At 47.9% G+C, this 7,886-nt stretch overlaps 1 non-coding gene across 1 annotated transcript; it reads right to left on the bottom strand.

Moving 5' to 3' along the window:
* Positions 1-318: 318 nt before the first annotated feature.
* LOC125439543 lies at positions 319-529 on the bottom strand. The gene has a single exon (XR_007245541.1). It is a non-coding gene; the product is annotated as a small nucleolar RNA U3 (small nucleolar RNA).
* Positions 530-7,886: the final 7,357 nt, after the last annotated feature.

The following is a 7,886-nucleotide window of genomic DNA, read 5'->3' as shown; positions in this document are numbered from 1 at the left end:
ATTATTTATTAAATTTCTATACCGCCCCTCCCCGTCTGGGCTTGTTGTTTCACAACGATCCACAAAAAGGATAAAATTACAATAACCAAAAATATTATGGTTCAGGTCAGGGGTGGGATCCAAAAATGTTAGTGACAGGTTCCCATGGTGGTGGGATTCAAACTGTGGCATAGCGCCAATGGGACTGGGCGGGACTCAATGGGGGCGTGGCTGGGCATTCCAGGGGTGGGGCATTCCTGGGCGGGGCTGTGGCAAGGACACAGCCGCTGTGCCGGTCCTTGGGCGGGAAACGAATGCACGCAATGCGCGCACACACGCTGTGCTTGGAACATTCTTCCATCTATTGTTCTCAGAAAGAACAGAACAATTGCAAACATCAAAAGAAAAGTACTTTCGAGGCAACATAATGTTTTCTGTACGTTTCATGCTCAGATGAAAGTCTGTCTGCTCATCGTTATGGTTGACAAGACCAGCCTCCTTATGCTTCCCTGAAAGCATTCTACAAAAATGATCCCTGAAGCATAAACATCAAAACAACGTCCCTGCAATATGGAGTCCATCCAGTGGTGGGATCCAAAAATGTTAGTAACAGGTTCCTATGGTGGCGGGATTCAAACTGTGGCGTAGTGCCAGTGGGGCTGGGCGGGGCGTGACGGGGGCGTGGTCGGGCATTTTGGGAGCGGGACATTCCTGGGCAGGGCTGTGGCAAGGACGCAGCCGCTGCGCCAGTCCTTGGGCGGGAAACGAATGCACGCAGGCGCAGGCTGCCACGCACGACGGGCCACCTCCTGCTAGACTGCTTCAAGTTCTGCACGCTACTGCTGAGAGGAGGGGCATAACTAAGGGACCGTCTTACCCCATACGTCCCTACACGGCCTCTACGTTCGTCAGAGGCCAATTTGCTGGTGGTCCCTAGCCCCTCGATGATGCGGCTGGCCTCTACCCGGGCCAGGGCTTTTACAGCCCTGGCCCCTGCCTGGTGGAACACCTTACCACCAGCTATTCGGGCCCTGCGGGACCTTGGAGAGTTCCGCAGGGCCTGTAAGACCGAATTGTTCCACCGGGCGTTTGGGGAGGCCGGCCGCTGAGGTGCGCCCCACCTCTTCCTTCTCCCTTTCCCCTTTACTTTCTGGGTTCTTCACTTCTCTGTTTTGTTTTTCCAGGGTGGATTTATGAAGTCTGTGTTTATGTTGGACGCCACTGCAATGCATTGTTATTAATCTGTTTTAATGGGGGTATTGTAATTATTGTTTTTATCATGTTGTTCACCGCCCAGAGCCCTTCGGGGGAAGGGCAGTATACAAGACTAATTATAAATAAATAAATAAATAAATAAGGCAAAAATCACGTGGCAAAATCACCAATTAGTAACCCCCTCTCGGCATACACAAATAATGAGTAACCTACTCTCGGGAACCTGTGAGAACCTGCTGGATCCCACCTCTGGTTCAGGTATATATTAGCCCTGCCTGTAAGCCTGCTTATTCAAAAGACATGAAATGTATTAATTTGTTTATTTATACTCAGAGGCGTATCTAGGGAAAATATAGCCCAGAACAAAATCTGAGTGTCCCCCCCACCATATGGGTGGCTGCCCTCCCCCACCATGACCAAACAACGTTTTTTTGCACCAGGTCTTGAAGTCAGTGTATGGACCCAGAGGGAAGGAGGAGGGATGTAGGGGCGGGGGGGCGCAATTTGTTGCCCCACGTGACTAAACGGCTGCAGCCCAGGGACATTTGACCCCATATGTCCCCCTGGGCGATCTCAGAAGTTAAGCAGGGAGACCACCAAAAAAATTCACGTTTCCTACTCAGAGGCAGGCAATGCCAAACCACCTCTGCTTGATCACTTACCTTGAAAACCCCTTGATAAGGTTGCCATAAATCTGTCATAACTTGATAGCAATTCACACACATAACCCGGTCCTACGGGGAGAACAGAAGAGAAACAGGTGGTTTCTTCAGTTCAGCAAAGGAATTAGAAATTTCATTTCATTTCATTTTAACCTTTAATGGCATACAAGGAATTAGAAATTGTCTTTTGGCTGCAGCTAGGATTGTCAACACGATGGGGAACTCTTTGAGATTCTGATGGTAGCGCTTCAAGAGGGGAAGGACCTCAGTAAGGTCTAATGCCACACATTCCACCCAAACCAGCCATTTTCTCCAGGGAACTGATTTTTGAAGTCTGGACATTAGTGGTTATGCTCTGGGCCACACCTTGAAGTTGGAAATCCTAGCACAGGCTTTTAATAGACTTTAAAGATATATGCCTCACATTCACTGGTGTAGTGGTTAAAAGCAGGTGCACTCCAATCTGGAGAACCGGGTTTGATTCCCCACTCTGCCACTTGAGCTGAGGAGGCTTACCTGGTGAACCAGATTAGCTTGTGTACTCCAACACATGCCAGCCTTCGGCTAATCACAATTCTTTAGAGCTCTCTCAGCCCCACCCACCTCACAGGGTGTTTGTTGTGGAGCGGGAAGGGAAGGGAGATTGTAAGCCCTTTTGAGTCTCCTTACAGGAGAGAAAGGGGGATATAAATCCAAACTCCTCCTCCTCCTCCCCTCCTCCTCCTCCTCCTCCTCCTCCTCCTCCTCCTCTTCTTCTTCTTCTTCTTCTTCTTCTTCTTCTTCTTCTTCTTCTTCTTCTTCTGCAAAGCTTTTGTTGGTTTCTCATCCTGATCCTGCTGTGATTGAGCTATACTCCTTCCTTCTTTATTTTGGACACCCTCTCATAGGGTTGCCAGGACAGCTGTGGAGACCAGCAGGGGATGGTGGGGTGTGTGTGTGTTAGGATTACCAGATCCAGGTTAGGAACCTCCAGAGGATTTGGTGATGAAGCCCGGAGAGGACAGCGACCTCAGTGGGGTGCAATGTCATAGACTTCACCCTCCAAAGCGTTGATTTTCTCTTAAGGGGACTGATCTCTATTGTCTGGAGATGAGCTGAAATTCAAAGAGATCTCCTGGCCTACCTGGGGGCTGGTATCCATACACTCCCATCAGTTGAAAGGAAAATTCAGAGCATGTTAAGCGTATTTTTCCTTTACAGAATCAATCTTCCTTTCGAACATCAAGAGGAGTTGATTAAGCACCACGCTGCGTTTCCCACCGCTTCCTCCTATGAAGGCAAGCCACATTTATAGCCGAGACATTAAACGATGCTAAAATTACATTCCGCCGAGCCACACCATCTCCCGGGGATAAGAGCAGAGGCCATAGATCTCATTTAAGCTGTCATCTTAATGTGATCTGTTAGGGCTTTTTTTCCCCCCACAAAGCATTGTACATGTTAAATAATGCTGTCTTCAGCGTTACAATTTTTAAAAATGCTCCTTACCCTCAGTAGAGAATTCATTGCCTGCTGATGGTCAAATCCCCACTTAGCCAGGTTTCAGAACACAAACTAACCAGGTTTGAGGAACGGCCTCCCCATGGCTTGTGTGGCAGATTCCGTTTCTGGCGCTCGTTCTCCCCGTTAATTCGCGTTCCGGCAGGACCTGGTTGCAAGTGGCATAGACCCCATTAACATGGTTCAGAGCTGATCCAAGGGGTGGGATGAGGGTTGAAACCCTGACTTGTTTCCCGCCCTGGAGTGTGATGCGGAATTCGGGCAACCAATCAACGCTGCGATGCCCACGCAGCCTTTCCTTGGTTTCGTTTCCGCTTTTGCGATCGGCCAGCAGAAGGGGACGTAAACATTAAACAGTCAAACGTGTAACTTTGAATCGGTAATGGCTTACACAGGTAACGATTAACTGTTTGCACAGTTAAACGTTAAACTTTTACACGCTGGTTTTTTTTATCATACCCCTACAATGTACGTTTCCGCAGTGGGAAAAGGTCCCGCCCCATCAAGGCACGCCAGCCAATCAGGGGAGACCAGCGAAGCAAGATCGCCTGGTAGTGGGGATTGCTAAGAGTTCTGCAACCGGGTGTGTCTGCTGTGTGCTTGCTGCGGTGGGGAGGGAGAAACTTCGATGAAGTGGACACGGTTTCACAACGAACAGGTTTGGATCTGCGTGCAAATTTCAAGTGGGGATTCGACCCATGTGTAGTTGCAGTTGAGTTTATCCATCCTTCTAGCTACCAAAATAATTTTTAGCCTTCACTGTCAGGGAAGAACAATTTTTGAAAGTGGCTTGGATGTAGTCTGATCTCATCAGTTCTTGGAAGTAAAGCAGGGTTGGACAATGGAGGTGTGGATATTAGAGAAGAACACAGAATTTGCACTTTTAGGCAAATAAGGCTGAATTAGTCTCTTTTTGTCTTTCGATTCACTTATGCAAAGGAATGTCCATGCTGTCTTGTCTGTTACTGCTTGTCTGTGTGTTAAATGCCGTCGAGTTGCTTCCAACTCATGATGACCCTATGAATCAATGTCCTCCTAAATGTCCTCTCCAACAGCCTTGCTCAGGTCTTGCAAACTACTTATCCGCCCCACACTCCCCCCTCCCCACACACACACATACACACACACACACTAAGGAAGAAAGGATGCACCCTCATCTTTCTATTGTTCTGTAAATTTTGTCTGCCCTGAAACCTTACCCTATTTAATAAGGGAAATTTCTCAAATCAATTCCATGCACCATTCGCTGTGCCTTTCAGCGCCTTTGGTTCTCTTTCATCTTTTCCTTCCCATGCCATGGTGTGCAAGCACACTTTGATAAGATGCTGCAATAAAGTAATCACAATGGGATTTTATCAAGATCCTTTTTCTGCAGTGCTTTGCATACGTGAGCTCCTGTAAAATATTACGCAAAACAAACCCTGTAACGTGACAGTACATGTAATCACATCAATACTTTGTTGATATGTACATACACAAAGAGCAAGGTTCGGGTCCAGTAGCACCTTAAGACTTACAAGATTTCCAGGGTATTAACTTTCCAGGGTCAAAGCTTATACTGTGGAAGTCTTCTTGGTCTACTGGCCTTGAATCTTGCTGCTGCAGCAGAACAACATGGTACAGAGGTGGGATCCAGCAGGTTCTCACAGGTTCCCAAGAGTAGGTTACTAATTATTTGTGTGTGCCGAGAGGGGGTTACTAATTGGTGATTTTGCCACGTGATTTTTGCCTTCGTTACGCCCCTCCTCTCAGCAGTAGCGCGCAGAACTTGAAGCAGTCTAGCAGGAGGTGCACCGGCATGCGTGGCAGCCTGCGCCTGCGTGCATTCGTTTCCCGCCCAAGGACCGGCGCAGCGGCTGCGTCCTTGCCACAGCCCCACCCAGGAATGCCCCACCCCAGAATGCCCGGCCACGCCCCCGTCATGCCCTGCCCAGCCCCATTGGTGCTACGCCACAGTTTGAATCCCACCACCATGGGAACCTGTTACTAAAATTTTTGGATCCTACCACTGCATGGCTACCTGCCTGAAACGATATGCACAAAAATAACATAGAAAGAAAGAAAGGCATGAATTAACGAAATTACGAATTAACCAAAGAAACTGAAAGGTGTAGCAAAGAGTATATCCATATTCAGAAATACTCAGCAATGGAGAATTTCTCAGATGTGGGGTCCACCTCAGGCGCAACAGCAACTAACTCCAAGCTCCAAATTATTACTGATCAAATCATTCATTCCGAGTTTGCAATCTTCTATGGGTCCTTGTAGAAATGTTTTGCTGTGTTCCCATGCCTAGATGGAGCAAAGTGTTCAGGATGATCCTGGTCAGCCCTGATTCAGTTATAGGTGAACCAACTGTATCTAATAATAGGTTAGATACAGTGGTGGGATTCAAACATTTTAACAACAGGTTCCGATGGTGGTGGGGTTCAAGTAATGACTGTTAAAAAGTATTTTAAAATATTTTAATATCACTTTTTATTTTAAGTATTAAAAAATATTAATACTTAACAAAAAGTATTTTAAGTATTAAAAAAGTGATAGTTTAAATTTTAACAACAGGTTCTACGGAACCTTCGGAACCCCCTGAATCCCACCTCTGCTTAGATATCTAATCTACACTAGGCTATACAATTGTTGCTGCTCTGTCTTCTTCTCAGCGATCCAGACGGCTATTCTATTATGGGTCACTAGACTGCCTTCTTGGCATGCTTCCTTGACAGGTCAAGTCTGTCCTATTTATGTGTGCTGCAACCTCTTTGATTATCTTTTTGGTCAAGTCCAGCCACTGTTCCCCTAGATCAGTGATGGCGAACCTTTTCGAGACCGAGTGCCCAAATTGCAACCCAAACCCCACTTATTTACTGCAAAGTGCCAACACAACATTTTAACCTGAATACTGATATTTTAGTTTAGAAAAAAACGTCTGGCTCCGAAGCGTGCGGTGGTAGTCGGTGGCTTTGCTTTGGAGCAACCGTGCAACTCTTCCAATGGGTGAATCATGACCCTAGGAGGGTTTACTCAGAAGCAAGCCCCATTGCCAGCAACCAAGCTTACTCCCAAGTAAAGGATGGTGCTTTAGTTCTTCGCGTGAAAATCAGTGGGTTTAACAGCGCTTAACAGGGTTACCTACACTGCTTTCCCAAAACTAGATCTTAGGTTTAATGCTAATAATCGAGCCCAGCGGCCCAGGCCAGCCTAGATGTGTGTTTGCGAGTGCCCATAGAGAGGGCTCTAAGTGCCATCTCTGGCACCCGTGCCATAGGTTCGCCACTACTGCCCTATATTTTTGGCCCTATCTGTGACCAAAGCCTGGTCCACACCATCCTTGGAGCTCCTGGCAAGAGTGGTCACGCTTACATTCATTTTCCATACATGCCATCAGCAGCTGAGCTGTTGTTGCCAAGGGCCCATGCTGAATGAAGCGCTGATCAGTTTTCAATGCTTAGTTATACCCCCTCAACAGCTGCTGGGGGCCGTTTGCTGGCAGGAAGTCAGTTCAACTGAGTTCAGAGCAGGAACGATCTCTAGAATGACTCAGCCTGCAGCCGTGGGGAAGAAAGTCTGGGGAGCCTCAAACCGACAGAAGTTTTCCATTGCTGTGGCTGCACAGGGTCCTTCATTCAAACACCCAGGTAGAAGTTAATGATTGCCTTGATGAAGAGGTGTGATAATATCATTTTCCCATCAGGATCTTGTAACTTGTTAAAAGACGTGGGGCTGGTCAAGATTGCAGCAGGGAGTTTGCCCTCCCTTTTCTCTCTGCTGATTAGAAAACCTCATTTAAGTTGCCATATCTTGGAAACTGCCCTGACCTGGATAGTCCAGGCTGGCCAAATCTCAACAGATCTTGCCTGCTAAGCAGGGTCAGCCTTGGTTTTTACTTGGAGGAAAGACCAACAAGGAAGTCTAGGGGTGCTATGCTGAGTCAGGCAATGAAAAACTACGTCTGAACATATCTCACCTTTTTTTCAAGGTGAAGTTGGCTTGGCGAACCAGTGTGGTGAATTGGTTAAGGTATTGGATCTGGGAAACCTGTGTTCAGATACCCACTCATGCCACGGAAGCTTGCTGGTGACCTTGGGCCAATCACACACTCTCATCCTTGACCCTGGCACAGAGGTGTAGCAAGGGGGGAAGCACCCGGTGCACTGGTGCGACCTCCACCCCTGCCACACCCCTGTCCATCCCCACCCCGCCCCAGAATGCCCCAACCCCGGAACGCCCCGCCATGCCCCCACAAGGGCCCACGCCTGGGGCATCGTGCACCTGCCTTGCCCCGCCCCCTTGGAGCTACGCCTCTGCTCTGGCAAGTATTTGGAGTGGAGACATCCAAGGAATATCAGGGACCTGACATGGAGGCAGGCAATGGCAAACCACCTCCTAACATCTCTTGCCTTGAAACCCCTACATAAGTTAGCTGTGACTTGATGGTAAGAAAAAGTAAGATGTGACTTGATGGCCCTTTCCACCACCTTTGTGAGAACTAATGTTCAGGGATGGACTCCCTATTGCAGGGACGTTGTTTTG

Source organism: Sphaerodactylus townsendi, linkage group LG09, assembly GCF_021028975.2.
Source record: "Sphaerodactylus townsendi isolate TG3544 linkage group LG09, MPM_Stown_v2.3, whole genome shotgun sequence".
Classification (NCBI taxonomy): Eukaryota; Metazoa; Chordata; class Lepidosauria; order Squamata; family Sphaerodactylidae; genus Sphaerodactylus; species Sphaerodactylus townsendi.
This window is presented reverse-complemented; position numbering and strand designations above follow the sequence as displayed.